Below are 17,163 nucleotides of genomic sequence, written 5' to 3'. Positions count from 1 at the left end.
TTCTTTCTTTCTTTCTTTCTTTCTTTCTTTCTTTCTTTCTTTCTTTCTTTCTTTCTTTCTTTCTTTCTGCTTTTTGAAGGGTAGAGGGCAAGGCAATTGGGATTAAGTGACTTGCCCAAGGTTACATGCCTATTAAGTGTTAAGTGTCTGAGACCAGATTTGAACTCAGGTCCTCCTGACTCCAGGGCTGGTGCTCTGTTCACTGTGCCATCTAGCTGCCCCAGGATGTAAGTTTCTTGAGGGTAAAGATTATTTCATTTGTCTTTGCATCTCAAGTGCTGGCACATATTAAGTACTTAATGAATGCATAGTGACTGATTAATCATGAAGTTAGATGGTATATTGTTTCAAGGCTTTTAGAAATTTCAGACTTTTACTGCAGGATATTTGTGGAGAGGCAGTGTAGTGTAGTAGAATAAGTGCTGGCCTTAGAGTCAGGAGACCTAGGTTTGAATCTTAACTTAGTCTTGTATGACCAGAAGCACAAGATCCTTGTGCAGTTTTTTCCAGCTCTAAGTCTATGAACTAAATCTCAATTTCCTTATCTGCAAAATGAAAATAATATTTATACTGTATAACTCACAGGGTTCTTATAGAGAAGTTTTTTTTTTTTTTTGCTTTTTGGAGGGGGGAATGCAGGGCAATTGGGGTTAAGTGACTTGCCCAAGGTCATACAGCTAGTAAGTGTTCAGTGTCTGAGATAGGGTTTGAACTCAGGTCTTCCTGACTCCAGGCCAGTGCTCTATTCACTGTGCTACCTAGCTGCCCCTAGGGAAGTTCTTATAGTACTTTGTATACCTCATGTATATTTATCACATAAATATAAATTATAAAACATTTATATTATTTAGATGTTATTAAGGCTGATTGTGTCACATATTCTAGTATTTGACATCTTTTTAAACAGTGGACCATCAGAAAGTCCAGTATATTAGATGTAGGATTTTTCATCAGTCCTATGGATAATATGGTATCACAGTATAGCTTTAAAACTTGCAATCAGAGAGCTCTAAACCCAGGAGAAATATATATATGCTTCATGATGAACTAAAACCCTAAATGGGACAGGAGGCACAGCTTACCCCAAGGTTCCTTCCTAGGTGAAACTGAATGGTGCAAAGAATGGGACCTACCACATCTGGCAGAATCAGTAGCATTTCATAACATAAAGATATTTCACATCCCAGTGACCTGTGAGCAATTGCCCTGGAAGATGAAAAATCTTGAGCAGATGTTGACATTTTCCAAAAGCAGACCTTAATCCAAAGGTCTCTCTCTCAAAAAATTCAGATTCTATCCTATAGATGTCAGTTGTTGGAAGAAGAAGGTAGAGCAAAACCTGTGCTCTTTGTCCCTGAGATAGACCTGCCTGGAGATGTCTGCCTTGGTCATGAATGGTTGGATGGGATCTAGGTGAGGTAAAACTGGGGCTTCAGGTGAGAACTACCCCATGTAGTCAAGGCTCATGGGAATCAAGTATGTTAAAGAAAGAAAGAAAAAACTACCATAGGTGGCCTTTTGACAGTGTTAACTTTCTTCAGACTTTATTCCTTTAGTGGTTTCCACTGTCTTGCTTCTCTCCCTGTCTCTCTTTCTCTGTCTGTCCTATTATATGCCAGACACTGTGCCTTTACAAATATTATCTCATTTGATCCTCACAAAAACCATGGAAAGTAGATACTATTACTATCCCCATTTTACAATAGAGGAAACTGAGGTAGATAGTAGTTAAATGACTCGCCCAGGATCACAGAGCCAGTAAGTGACTGAATCTGGATTTGAATTCAGGTCTTCATAGCTCCAGGTCCAACGTTCCGCTCTATCGGCTGCAGCACCTCGCTGCCTAATTATCTTTCTTCCCAAACTCACTCCTCTTCTAAGCTGTTTTCTCTGTTCAGAGCATCACCATCCTTTCAGTCACCCAAGTTCACAACCTTGTCGTTATCTTTGGCTCTTCTCTTTCTCCACCCACCTATCCAGTCAGTTGCTAAATCTATCAATTCTTCCTCTGTCTCCTCATTCTTCTCCCCTCCTCCTAATCTTACTATCTCCCCCTTAACCCCCCATGATTCACCTGAAGAGATAGTGTTTTTCCTTGCCAAGGCAAGCCCCTTTATACGCACAAGTGATTTCATTCATTTGCTCCAGCAGATCGTGCTATCATTTTCACTTTATCACCCATCTTCACACCTTCCTTGTCTTCTGGCTGTTTCATGAGGCCCATCTCTCCACCATCTTTAAAAAACCCTCAAATGATCTAACCATCCCCACTATCTATTGTCTTTTACCTCTCTTCCCTTTCATGGATAAACTACTTGAGAAGGTTGACTACAATCAGTACCTTCACATCCATTATTATTATTATTTTTTAATGAGAATGGTTTCCAATTCTTTTATTTTTATTTACTTTTTTTTTTTTTTGCTTTTTGGAAGGCAATTGGGGTTAAGTGACTTGCCCAAGGTCACACAGCTAGTTTTTGTATTAAGTGTGTGAGGCTGGATTTGAACTCAGGACCTCCTGACTCCAGGGCCAGTGCTCTATTCACTGTGCCATCTAGCCGTCCCACACATCCATTACTGTCATTCACTCTCTGCAGTCTGTTTCTTTAAATTTCATTGTCCAGCTGAAACCGTTCTCTCCAATTTTAGCAATGATCTTTTAATTGCCTAATGTAGCGGCCTTTTCTCAGTCCTCATCCTTCTTGACTTCTCTTTAGCCATTGATGCTGCTGATCATCCTCTCTTCCTTTATATTCTTTCTTTCTAGATTTTTGTGACACCATTCTCTCCTACTTCTCTCTGACCATTTCTTTTCAGTCTCCATTGCTGGTTTTTCATCCAGTACTCATTAAATGTGGTTATTTCCCAAGGTACTGTCCAAGCTTTCTTTTCTTGTCCTTCTATATTATTTATTGATCACATCAGCCCATATCAATTTAATTATCATGTCTATGCAGGTGATTCTCAGGTCTGTTTATACAGTTCTAGACTCTCATTATCTTCAGTCTCACATCTTCAATTGTCTGTTGAATATCTCAAATCAGATGTCCTTTTATTATTAAACTCGATATGTCTAAAACTGAACTCATTATTCTTTTCCTTCAAATCCTCCCCTCTTTCTAAACTCCATATTATTGTAAAGAGCACTAGCATATGCCTGGTTACACATGTTCACAACCTAAGTGTCATCTTTGACTCCTCACTCACCCTATGGTCTAATTTGTTGTCAAGTCCTATCAAGTTAACCTTTGTAACATCTCATATATACTCCCCACTCTCCTCTGATACTGCCACCACCTGGTGCAAGACCTCATCACTTCAGTCAGTGAACAAACATTTATTATGTACCTACTTTGTGCTAGGCGCTGTGCTAAGTACTAGGGATACAAAGAATAATGTGAGAGACAACATTCAAATAACTACAGATAAACAAGCTATATGTACATCCTGTATAAACTATTTATATATACCTTATGGCTAGACTATTCCAGTAGCCTACTGGTTGGTTTCCCTCCCTCAAGTCTTTTCTCTCTCCAATCCATCCTCCATTTAGCTATCAAAGCAATCTTCCTAATGTGAGGGTTTTACTAACCTTCCTGTTCGATAAACTCCAGGCAGTCCTTCTGACCTTCAGGATTAAATGTAAAATCTTCCATTTGGCTTTTAAAGTCCTCATAACCCAGCCACTTCTTATCTTTCCAGACTTCTTATATCTTCTTCCTGTCCACATACTCTGCCAGAGACACTGGCATCCTTGCTATTCTTTGCCCACACCACCCCATCTCTTGACTCCAATATTTTCCCTGGCTGTCCCCTTATGCTTAGAATTCTCTCCTTATTCATTTCTGTCCCCTGGTTTCCTTGGGTTTCTTCAAATCTCAGCTAAAATCTTACCTTCTATAAGAAGGTTCCCCCTTAGTGCTAAGATTATCTCCAATTTATCCTGTATTTTGTTTGTATGTAGGATCACATGATTGTAAATCCTTAACACAGTACTTGGCATACGGCAAGTGCTATATAAATGTTAACTTATTATTTCTTGAATTAGATGTAATTGCTTCATTATTGATAACTTTACATGGGGTTTTAGATGTGATTAGTATACAATGCTAATGGGAATGAGATTTCTGTGTAAAGTAATTTGGAAGTGCATTCAACTGAATGAGACCATGTGATTGGTAATGGGTTTTGTTTCAAGTTTTAAATACATAATATTGTTTATGATATTGTGTTTCTAAATTTTCTTATATTGTGAAATTTAGTAAAACTATTTTAAGAACTGTTGTATTAGGGGTGGGTAGGTGGCACAATGAATAGAGTACAGGTTTTGGAGTCAGGAGGACCTGAGTTCAAATGTTGCCTCAGACACTTAACACTTACTAGCTATGTGACCTTGGGCAAGTCACTTAACCTCAACTGCCCTGCCTTCTCCCCTCCAAAAAGCAAAAAAACAAACAAAAAACAAAAACAAACTGTATCAGATGCTGTTAGAAAAACAATTTCTTTTATTTTTTTCTTTTAAGCAATTGGGGTTAAGTAACTTGCTCAAGGTTACACGGCCAGTTATTTCTGGGTGTGGTGCCGTCTGAGCCCGGGATTCGATCTCCATGTTATCCTGACACTGGGACCGGTGCTCTTACTCGCTGTGCTACCTGGCCACCCCAACAATTTCTTTTATAATCTCAATGTTGTTAGATTATAAATTGTTCTGTTAAAAGAAGGTGAAAAAAAGTTTGAAAATAGGTCATTTTTATCATCCGAGCTGACCATCTATTATAATATTCTAAAGTATTGTAATTTAAGAAATTATAAACTCCCAAGTTTGCCTATATTTAAGAAGAGGCATCTAATTAGCTATCAAAATTATAAACTCCCAAGTTTGCCTATATTTAAGAAGAGGCATCTAATTAGCTATCAGTTATGAAAATTATAAGATTATTGGTTAAATTACTAAGGATTATTATGATAAGGCTAATTTAATTGGGTATATTTTTGGCATTGCTTCACTTAGAAAACTGAATCTCCTCCCTTTTGCAAATACTTTTTGATGACAAGGGGGTGGCAATTAGGAATTTATTTGTGGTAATCATGAATTTATTTTATTTATGGTAATTTGGAATTTATTTCTGATACTAGGGTCTTTTTTAAACCAACTCAAGTCTTAAACTCCATTCATTTTTTACTTTTTAAAAATTAATTTATTTAATTTTAGTTTTCAACATTCACTTCCATAAGCTTTTGAATTTTAAATTTTCTCTGCCTCACTCCTCCTCCCCCTCCCCTAGATAGTGTGCAATCTGATAAAGGTTCTACATATACATTCTTATTAAACATATTTTCACGTTAGTCATATTGTAAAGAAGAATTAGAATGAATGGGAGAAACCACAAGAAAGAAAAAAAACATAACAAAACAAAAAGAGAGAGCAAATAGTATGCTTTGATCTGTATTCAGACTCCATAATTCTTTCACTGGATGGGGATAGCATTTTCCAACATGAGTCTTTTGGAATTGTCTTAGATCCTTGCATTGCTGAGAAGAGCTAAGCATATCAAAGTTGGTCATTGAACAATGTGGCTGCTACTTTGTGCAATGTTCTCTTGTTTCTGCTCATTTTACTTAGCATTAGTTCACATATGTCTTTCCAGGTCTTTCTGAAGTCTGTCTGTTTATCATTTCTTTTAGCACAAAAGTATTCCATAACATTCATATACTACAACTTGTTCAGCCATTCCCCAATTGATGGACATCTCCTCAATTTCCAATTCTTTGCCACCAAAGAAAGAGTTGCTATAAATATTTTTGTACATGTGGGTCCTTTTCCCATTTTTATGATCTCTTTGGAATACAAGCCTAGAAGTGGTGTTGCTGGATCAAAGGGTATGCACATTAAACTCCGATTTTAAAGACGTATTTGTTCATTAAGGATTGAATAAGAGATACCTGTCAGTTTAGAAATTTCCACCTATATTACTTCATTAGGGACTTATAACTGCTTTGTTACATCAGGATAAATTTTAAGCTGTTTTTAAGAAAGAGAAATACTTTTAGAAAGGAATATTTAAGTAAAAATCTTTTGTGTTATTCTTAGAAGGCCTGATAAATTTTTTTAGTTAAGTTACTGCCATAACCTGATAGTATTAATAACAATTATTTTCAGTCCTACTGTTAATTAGTGAAACTTTACTGTTTGAGGTGAAATCTTTTTTTAGTACACTGAATATTCTTTTTGAATACATTCTTAGGTTTGTTGTGTCTTGTAAGTGCTTCAAGAAAAATGTCAGCAATCAGTAACTCAATGGGAGTAATATCTGAGACCTAAGGCTAGTGGGTATTTCTCCCTGGGAATAAGGTTACTTTGAGAAGGTTAAGGTTGGACTCTCTTAATTCATTTTTATTTTCATTGGACTCTCTTTAATTCATTTCAACCAGTCAGCCTTTCACCTGGTTCCCTATACTTGGCAATTTATAGTGGTCTAGGCCTTTAGCACCAGTATTGATATGTTAAATTAATGTCCCTACTTCTTCCTCTAATAGCAAATCTCTCTAATGAAGGTTAGATAAGCTGTGATTTTTATTTTGGAGGCAGGAAAGCAAGGCACCTGGGGTTAAATGACCTGCCCAAGGTCACACAATAAATGTGTCAAGTATCTGAGTCTGGATTTGAACTCAGGTCCTCCTGATTCCAGGGCCAGTGCTTTATTCACTGTGCCACCTAGCTGTCCCAGTTGTGATTTTTTGTGATGAATCTCTTACTGTTACCAATGTGAGATTATGATAGTACAATACAACACAACACAACACAAAACAACACAATACAATATGTGAATTTACCCAAAGCTGTGATTACTGAAACTTGCTATTTAAGACTTTATGGGACTATAACTGTTATTATTCTGGGTCTAATTTCTGGTATGATCATCGAAGAATGCTATTAAGCCAATGATTCTTGATGCCAGCAACTCTATGGGATTGATATCCATGAACTGAAGGCGAATTTCTCATGGAAAAAGTTGGGAGAATGACTCTAGACATGGACTGAGGTAGGAGTCTCTTGACTCAATTTCCCCAGAATGAAAATTTCCTCTTTAATTTAAAATATCCTACCATTTAAACTTGACACAATGTAATTGGCTATCTATATCAAGGCTTCTTAAACTTTTTCCACTTGTGGCCTCTGTTTGCATTTTAACATATTTGTTGGTATTCTGTGGGCATGACAGCATGCACAGTGCAAAGCATGCACATATGTTCAGAAACAACACTGCAGTGAAGTTGCATGATGTAGCATGGGCAAGTGCTGCCAGAAACACCTCAGATTCATTACAGGTTTGATTTTTAATTAATTTTTGGCTGTAAAATATTCAGAAACCTTTTACTGTTGCCAAATTTTTCATGATCCCATATGGGGTTGTGTTCCACAATTTAAGAAGTGCTGATCTATATAACCCTAGCCTGGAATTGACATCAAGATAGGGGGGGAATATTTCCCTTACTGTATAGTTATGTTCCTCTTCTTTTATGGCAAATTTATATTAGATCTTTTAGTCTAAGACTGGAGCACATCTCAGTCACCATAGTAAGATGAAGGTATAAGAATTGAGCTCTTTGGTCTACAATTTTAATCCTTTCTATATTCTGAACAAATAAATAAATGGATATTTAGCCTTGTCATCTGTCTGTTACTAGTTATACATTCCTGTGTGTGATAAGGTCCTTTGATTTCTCACAATGGTATGGGGATAATTCAGCAATAATGTAAAGACTTGTGGAAACCAGGATGTAATTCTTTTATTTAGTGAGGTTATTATCATAACTGTCTTAGTTCTGTGTTAATGAAAAGAATATCAACACAATTAGTTACCTCAAAAGAATACTGGCTTATGTTCTATCTTTTATTTTATTTTATTTTGATTTTTGGAGGGCAATTGGGGTTAAGCAACTTGCCCAAGGTTACACAGCTAGTTTTTGTGTTAAGTGTCTGAGGCTGCATTTGAACTCAGGTCCTCCTGACTCCAGGGCTGGTGCTCTATTCACTGAACCACCTAGCTGCCCCCTTGATCTATCTTTTAAATACTTTAAAAAAGACCCACTTAAAGAGATATTCACTTTTACTAGGGGTTATTCATTTGAACATAGCTAGAAATTAAAAATGTTTTTATACAAACAACTTATTGAATAAGCATTATTTTTTAAATTATGTATTTAAACATTCCATCCCAACACCTTTTGTTACACTTGTACTTAATATGGCAACCATTAAGAGAATTCATTCTTTCATTAGAGTTTGTCTTATAAAAAAGTGCTTGTTATTAGTTCCTTAGCAGAATCTCATCTTCATGATGGGGGTAATGAATAATGCTGGGTATAAAAACTGGACTCAGAGTTCTCTAATTTTTTTATTTGTATTTGAATTTCTTCGATATATCACGTCTATAGAAATTGACTAATATAGAAGTATTTTTTACATGATAGCCCAAATCCTCAGGGTATGTGCTTTTTAATCCTGGGTGGGACCCTACCCAACTAGAAGAACTTAAAAATAGAATCTAGTTCTGGTGCGATCTTGCCCTTAGGAAATAAGCCCCTGTCCTTGGAACCTTCCATTAGAATTTAGGGTGACCAAGCTTATGAAGGGGGAAACCAGACAGAACGGTCTAGGTAGAGTTATTTTGTCCAGATTGCTGGAGATGGCCGAGTCTCATGATTAGAATAATATTCTCAGCAAGAGGAGCTGAACACTTTTTGTCCACCTCCTCATTAACATGTCTACCCCCTCATTGATTATTAGCTAATCCGAGTTGACTTCTACCCTCAGGTACATTGACTTTTGCAAAGACTCTTTAAGCAATTGAATGTTCTACAGACTGGGGGGTCTCTGGTTTACAAGAGAAAGCCACTGATCTCAGTCTATTAATTATTTGCTAGTAATAATTAATAAGTTTGATTTTAAGATAGATATTATGTCTCAGACTTTTCATTTGTCACAGTACAAAGCATTTTGGGACACACTTTTTCACAAGAACATACAGAGTTTGGGGTAAAATAAGCTCAAGTTTAAAGAGACTATGAGGCAAATATGATAACCTACAGTTCTGGATTGTTGAAAGTCCTTTTCTCCTAGTGGAGGGTGCTCCAACAGTTCCTTTCGAGTATGGTGTAGGCTTGTGGTTTTGTTTTGTTTGCTGGGCTCTACTTGGAGCAGTGAATCGATGTCCAGTCTGTCCTTAATTTCCAATGCAGATACTGTCTGGTGGCAATGAAGTGGGATGGCAGTGAATTGATGCTGAACTGAGATACCACTAGAAAAACGATAGGAAGGTGGGAGCCTTTCCACCCAGGGCTAAAATGGAAACTTCCCCTTACTATCTCTACACCAGGTGGTTCCTTCTTGGGAGGTTTTGCTAGAATATCCTGCTCTCTCCAGTTTCTGGAATGACTCTCTTTTCAACTTATTTGAGAAGTTGTAGGTGACCCCTGGGGTGTGGAAAGGTTTCTTCTGTCTAATCAAACATGATTCTTGTGTAACACCACTTCAGTTAGAAAGGTTTTTAGAACTTTGTCCAAAGCCCATGACTGATTGGTTGATTGAGACATGTTCTCATCTGGTTAAGGTATTGAACTTAAAATGAGATGGGGGTGGTTGCAGTTCTACCCTTATATTTATATGTTTACATATTATCTCCTTGGATAGAATGTAACCTCCTTGACAGTGGATACGATTTCATTTTTATGTCTGTATCTCCAGTACCTAGAGTGCCTGGAACATAACAGGCAATTAAAAAAATACATATTGATTGCCTAATTGTCTTCTGAGGGTTTTAGAGCATGTTTCCCTGGTATCATTGGTGTAGGTTAGATTAGCTGGCCACTGAGGTCTCTTATAGCTTTCAAATTCTATGATTCTGTGATTATCTCCAGCCCTTTTCCTGCTTGGGCTTTGTTGATCCATCTTGTGGAAGAGTATCCAGATGTCTAATGTTTTCCCTCTCTTCTGCTCTCTCTGATATAAGCATAAAATCTTTCTATAACTTTCCTATTTCAGGTATGTAGGGGAACCAGCCAAGTGTTTAAAACAAGAAATGGAAAAGTAGTTATAAAACTGCAAGTCTTAAAATCCTGTCCTAGGAGTGGCAGCCATGGTGTGGTGGTCAAGAAAGATTAAGAAAACTTGCATTCAGGTCTCATCTTTACATATACTTGATGTGTGACCCTGTGTTGTCAACTCTAAGGCTGTCAGATACAGAGAAGGCACCAGATTTATATTAGTAGAGGAAGCTCCTCACTGGGAGCTCCCTACACTATTAATTAAACTACAATTCTAGTAAAAAAAAAAAAAGATACCTCTCTCTCTCTCTCTCTCACAGAATGGAGTTAGGGCTGATTTTTTTTTACCTCTTCTGTTTTTGACCCATCTTTTGTACCTGACTACAATTCACCCTGTTGTCTGCACTTGAACATTTAAGATATCTCAAGCCACACTAGTAGGGTCTAAACAATTTGCTAGGCCACTGCCAGTCAACTGGCCACATTAAAAGTAGTGCCCCATTCCAGTGCCAATCATTGTCAGAGTTAGACATTTGAAGGCAGTCACAGACCACAAACCTGTTGAATTTGGCACTTATTCACCCACCTGCATGGTGCAGTCACTATAATAACTAGTGAGAAGGAATTCTCCTCGGCTATTATATCCAGATGTCCAGGGCCCAGTGCTCTCCACAGTCAGCTGGATTGCTTCCACTGCACACAATGTATGGTACTGACCCTTGGATTGCTTCTGGAAGAGAAGGAAGTACATTATTTAAGAATTTGTGGGTCAAGCTAGAATTTATTTGGTGTTTGACCCTTCACTATTCTCTCCTATGTCTGTTTGACTTGCTTGGGGGTTAGAAGCTTTAGTCACTAGAGTTGTCTTTTTATATTTTGGTTACTTGGTGCTCGTTTTTGTGTGTTACTAGCTTTTAGGAATTGTATATTAGCAGGAACTAACTGTTGTCCAGATTTTGATAAGCAGTTGGATGGCTCACTTTTATAGTTAGTCCATCAGTATATCAGTATGTGGGTATGCATGTATACATATACATATATATGTAAAGCACTTTGTAAATCTTAAAGAATACATAAAGTGATTATTTTTATTATTAATTTATTTTTTATTTATATATAATTTATTATATATTGCAATATTTATTTAATTAAATTTAATTAATTTAATGTTATTATTTATTATTATTTTATTACTTATAGCTATTACAGTATAAACGATTATAAACTATTATCATTATTATATTTAATTACATTTACAATTTACATTTACAGTTAAGAAAGTTCAGTTTTTTTAAACCCATCTACAAATATTGATTAAGTGCCAGCTATATGCCAGACATTGTCCTAGACACTGGGGATAAAAGTAAAAAAAAAAAAAAGAAACAAACAAATGCCTGCTTGTTTATATTATAATTCTATATTGGGGATTATATTATTCTAATGGGGATGACAAGTAGATGTATAAGTACTTACAGGATAAATATGTAGAAAATAAATACAAATAAATATAAAGTAGTTAAATATAAGGTAGTTTGAGAATGAGCAACTAGCAATTGAATAGATTGGGAAAGACTTGGTTTCATGACATAGGTTTTTAACTTGGATTCTGGGAATTTGTATTTTTAAAAATTATCATAACTGTATTTGGATGAAATTGATTTCCTTTATAATCCTATGCACTTTCTCTCATGCATTTGAAAAAAATATTCTGGAAGGGGTCCATAGGCTTCATTAGACTGCCAAAGGAATCAATAGCAGAAGAAAGATTAAGAGCCTCTGATAAAAAATAATGTGGGACTGAAGCTATATCTTGAAGGAAGAGGAATTCTATGAGGTAGAGGTGAGAGGGAGGAGTGTTCCAGGCATGGGGGATGGCCGGTGCAAAGATAAGGGATAGAATGTAGAATGTCCGAAAGAGAGAGAAAACCAGTTTGGCTGGATTGAAGAATGTGAGAAGAGGGCCACAATGATGCTGGAAAGAAAGGGTAGGATAAGATTTTAAAGGGCTTTAAAACTGAAACAGTTTCTATTTTATCTGAGAAGCAACAGGAGCTACTGGAATTTAGAATAACAGTCAGATAGACCTACACTGAAGAAAAATTACTTTGACAGCCATATGGAGCAAAGATGTGAAATTCAGGCTGAAGGCTGCAGGTAGTTCACAAAACACCTGAGTGCCTCCAAACTAGGTGAAAATGTAATTAGGAAATGTTTAACAAAATAAATTAGAATGAATAAAACATTGTTAATTTGTGGTTTCTTACGTCAGTATGTGGCCCACAGGGTTTATTTTCTAGTTGTTTCAGTTGTGTCTGATTCTTCATGACCCCATTTGGGGTTTTCTTGGCAAAGGTACTGGAGTAACTTGCCATTTCCTTCTCCAGCTCATTTTACAGATGAGGAAACTGAGACAAACAGGGTTACTTACAGGGACACACAGCTGGTAAGTTTCTGAGGCTAGATTCAAATTTGTTCACTGCACCCACCTAGCTGCCCAGAGAACACAGAACAGTAAAGTTAATCTAGGTTTTTTTTCCTGAATTTTTTACATAAAGTCAAATTTGCATAATGTGAATTTATGTAAAGCAAGAACTATCTGTGTACACACACATATGTATATACATATGTATATATAAATGTATGTGTATGTATGTATATAATGTTATTTGAGCCTCAGAACAGGTAAGGTCGAGTAAGTATTAATAGGTATTATTATTATCCCTGTTTTATAGATGAAGAAATTAAAGTTAAAGAACCAAGTGATATGTCTGTAATTACATATCTAAGAATTGTCATTTTGAATTTTGAGATCATAAATTTAGAATTTGAAGGGATTTCTGAAGCTATCTATTCAAATTCTTTCATTTTTACATGTGAGGAATCTGAAGCCTAGAGAGATGTGACATGTCCAGAGTCAAAAGTAGCGTAAGAGGTGAAACCATGTATTTATTTTGATTCTAGAGTCAGTGTTCTTCGTACTATATGATGACACATTGGATCTTCAGATGTAATTGTGTTGTATAATATCTTTGTGACCACCAACTGTCATAGTTCTGTGGTTTCTGGCACCTATGAAATTTCATTGCAATGAAAAAAATCTGATTTTTTTTTTGTTCCTGAATTTCTTATGATCATAATTGCCTGAAGGGCAATCTGAGGATATTTAGTTCAATCTCTTAATTTTACAGATGAGACTGAGGTCCAAGAAGGCTGTGATTTGCCTACTTATTTTCTTCACTAATTCTTGTGTAATCTGTATTGTATATTAAATTCATCACCTTAATTCTTTTAGGCCTAAGAAGTTTAATGCCCATGTCCCTAATTTGAGTGGCTAGATTGCACAGTGGATAGTGTTGGACTTGGAGTTAGAAAGACCTGAAATCAAATTCTACTTCAGCCACTAAGTAACTATGTGATCCTGAGCAAACCACTATATCTTACTTTGCCTTAGTTTTCTCACCTGTAAAATGTGGATAAATGACACCAAGCCCACAAGATTGTTGTAAGGATCAAAGCAGATGATGAATGTAAAGTGAATTGAAAGCCTCAAAGTGCTGTATAAATGTTAGCTCTTAATTACTCTGGATTAGTTTAATAGGGAAAAGTTGTCTTGCAAAGTAGATTTCTAAGACTACTGGAATATCATTCATAGCTATGAATCAAAATGCATTAATATCATATTAATCAGACTACCATAAATCTCTCTGAAAATTTGTTCCTTCTCCACTGAAGAATGGAGAGATTTGTTTTACTTGAATTGAGTCTCATCTCTAACGCTAAACTCTTTAGCTTTCAAACTTGATTTGTTAATTTCCCATTCTTTCACAAAAAAGTCATTTTGCATCTGCATGAGAAGAAAAACCAAACGATAACTTACAGTTCTAAAGGTTCTGGCTACTCCTCATATTTTCTGTTGGCAACTAATTCAACTCTGAGTAAATTTCCTGGACCAATGACTCAGTATTTTGTTATATGACTAATCTCATGCTAAATTCAAACCTTGTATCCATCAATTCTATTTGCTTATGGATAGTAAATGATTACATTATAAAACTGCCTTTGAAGCATTGTGTGATGATACAGAATGAATATTGTAGAACAAGATTTTATTGACAAAAACAATAACAAAAAACCCCTTTTAAAGCAAGGTAGATTGCTTTTGATAACTTTGAAACTCATGAGAGATTGATTAATTTCTCAACAATGCCATTGACTCAAGATCTGGTAAAAGAACAACTATAAGCTTCTAAACACACTAAAATTTAAAAAATGGAATAAACTGGAATTTAGCCATCAGTGACTAATTTTCTTTGGCTGCAGTTATTACCGTAGTCAAAGGACTAAAGGACTAAATAACTTCCTTTTAAAGTCTTTAATATAACAAAAATTAATCTCCAATAAGGTCCAACTTTAGTGTTTCATAGTCATATAGAGGTGATTTTGGGTTCCCAGAGGTTCTCTCTATACCAGCAGAGCACAAGCTTTGCCAGTTCATAGAAAATAAGAAAGGTTATGAGTGAATGGCAGCAAACTGATTGTATGCTTGTTGTCTGAGGACTGGTCTAGCTAAGTTCAGAGAGGATACTAAAATGCTGGATACTGAGCTCTGAATTCTTGTGCCCTGATAGTTCCTAATGAAGACAATCTTTAACCCTAACATGGAGTTGTTAGTTCCCTCTCCCCCAAATCACTTTGTATTTAATTTTTATATATCCTGTTGTAACATGTATGCTCTGGTCTCACTCTCTTAGGGTCAGTCTTATTATCTCTCCCCCAATCCCTTTCAGGATTTTTGAGGTCTCTGAGAGGGTTAGAGCATTCTTCTTCTCCAGTGTTTGAGCCTCCAATTAGCTTGAGCCTTCACTGACTGTGTTGCCTCTCCCTCCCCCAACCCTTTACTACCCTTAGGGTCGACTATTAGCATCCTCATTTCCTTTTAACCATTTAAGATTGGATTAGTTTTACAAAGGGATATTTACTTCACAAATATAGCACAAATGAACATACTTTTCTTTCAAAACTTTGGGGTCAAAATCCATTTTATGCCACCTGGGGCATGTTTATGGGGGCTCGAGGAGGAGGGGATTAGGTTAAAAATTTAGCTCACACATGTAATTGGGAAAAAATGAAATACCATTAAAAAAATTAGCTCACTTCCTATATAGCATTGATCCTATCAAGTTCATGTCCTGATTTACCATGACTGCTAGGTAAGCCTTTGTCCCACTGATGGTCATTCCCCAGAATTACTCCTCACCTCTCAGGGCATTAGTGTTATGCTACCAGCAAAACCTGGGCTCTGGAATCACTGAGGAAGTCTTCACTTTTTTCATACCTTGAGGCATTGATGTGTATTGACTAAAAATCCAAACTCTGGAAGTTGCCGAGGAACCCTCTGGACATTCTGAATTTGGGCTCCACTCCTTTCACTAAAGGCTGAACTCCTTCAGTAGCACTGAGGCTGAGATGCACCTGAAGCTGAGATACACCTGAAGCTGACAGGTCTTTTTTAAAAATGTTTTTATAGCTAGTCAAAGAGCCTCCTTTTTATTGGTGATTAGGTATCTTGAAACAGTTATAGGATTCCTATGCATACTTCACATTCTATCTGTCCAAGGCACTTCTTGTTCACATTATCACAGTTCTCCTGGAAGCAGCTCTCTGTTGTCCTTAGGTACATGCCATTGCATAAAGCTGATAGGACCGTCACACATGCCAGACCTCAATGACACTGTATTTGATTGTCATCTTGTTGTCTCACCTTAATAGAATGTAAGCTCCTTGAGGGCAGGAACTCAATTTTGAGTGTGTATCTACAGAACCTATAATATTCTAATTTCAGTCTAAATCTTTTATTTCATCAGCATAGAGATCTCTCTACTCAAGAAACTATCTCTATAAATGCAGAGCAACAGCTGTTCTACAAATTATATAGTCTTAGAGAGAGTCATCTGAGGTTACTTAGAGGTTAAGTGACTTGCCCAGGATCTCATAGCCGGGCTGTATGTGGAAGTGGGGAACTTAAATACAGGTTTTCCTATATCAAAGACTACCTTTCTATCCATGATATCACACTTCCTCTGTAGCATATAGCAGGTGTTTAATTATAGGTGTTTAAAAGCTTGTTGCTTTTATTTATTGATAGTAGTCTTGCAATCTAATGGTAAAAGGAATACTTATATTGATGAATATGGATAATAGGATCATAGGTTTAGAAATAGAAAGGCCCTCAGAACTTATCTAATCCAATTCCCACACTTTACAAGTGAAAAAGTCAAGGTTATGCCCGGTTATATGACTTATCACAATCATACAATTAGCAACTAGCAAATAAAATATGATAGAAGAGATGGAAACTCATTTTCCAAGAAATATTGTCAAGAAAATTTATTTGTATTGCTCATGATTTCAATATTTGGTATTACTGCCTTTATTTTTTATGAGGAATTCAAAGTAGCAAAAATGGTGAAAGAAATATATTCCTCAAATTACGAATTCAGAGGGTTGGCTATCCTTATCATATTTGTATTGCATTAGTAACATCTCCAAATCAAGATCACATTGATGAGTGTGTGGGATCCTGAATAAAGATGCTGTTTTGGGCTTTCTACATCAGTGCGCTTGTGGGTTCCCCGCACGAAGCCTAGTCTCAAACTAACATGATAAACAGTCTGGCAATAAATAGGCCATGGAACATATATTATCCCAGATTCACCTCAATTCCTTTTGAAGTCAGTCATTTTGGAGAATGCTTTCAAAATAGCAGGTTCTCAATAGGTCTGTTGAATGAATGAAGGAATTGGCAAAGTTCACCCAGAAAAAGTGCTAAATAGCTTATCTGAGCTGATAGGCAGTCAAAAGTTAGTGCCATTGTTTTTTTTTAATAATTCAGCTATAGACCCATTCCTGACTATAATTTTTGGTCTCCTAAGAAAGCTTTTAGAGTTTCACACTGTTATCACCAACTGGACAATTTGCCTGCTTTTGTATAGGTCAGCAATAGAAAGTTAGAAGGGCTGGCCAAATTACACTCCAGGGTCTTTCTTCTCTGTCCTTTATATCCAACAAAAAAGTCTTCCGGTCAAGATCTACACCAATTTACTCATGCCTAGGGGC

At 36.4% G+C, this 17,163-nt stretch overlaps 1 protein-coding gene across 1 annotated transcript in view; it reads right to left on the bottom strand.

The window, feature by feature from the left end:
* The window catches only part of BEND6 (BEN domain containing 6), a 94,018-nt gene that overhangs the window by 59,891 nt on the left and 16,964 nt on the right, over positions 1 to 17,163 (bottom strand). Inside the window, exon 2 of the mRNA XM_069070706.1 lies at positions 10,634 to 10,777. The gene's annotated coding sequence lies outside the window, so the exon portion shown is untranslated. The remainder of the gene's footprint in view (positions 1 to 10,633; positions 10,778 to 17,163) is intronic.

This window comes from Petaurus breviceps, unplaced genomic scaffold, assembly GCF_028583685.1.
Source record: "Petaurus breviceps papuanus isolate PSGF00001 unplaced genomic scaffold, PetGlider_PUasm1.0 90822, whole genome shotgun sequence".
NCBI lineage: Eukaryota > Metazoa > Chordata > Mammalia > Diprotodontia > Petauridae > Petaurus > Petaurus breviceps.
This window is presented reverse-complemented; position numbering and strand designations above follow the sequence as displayed.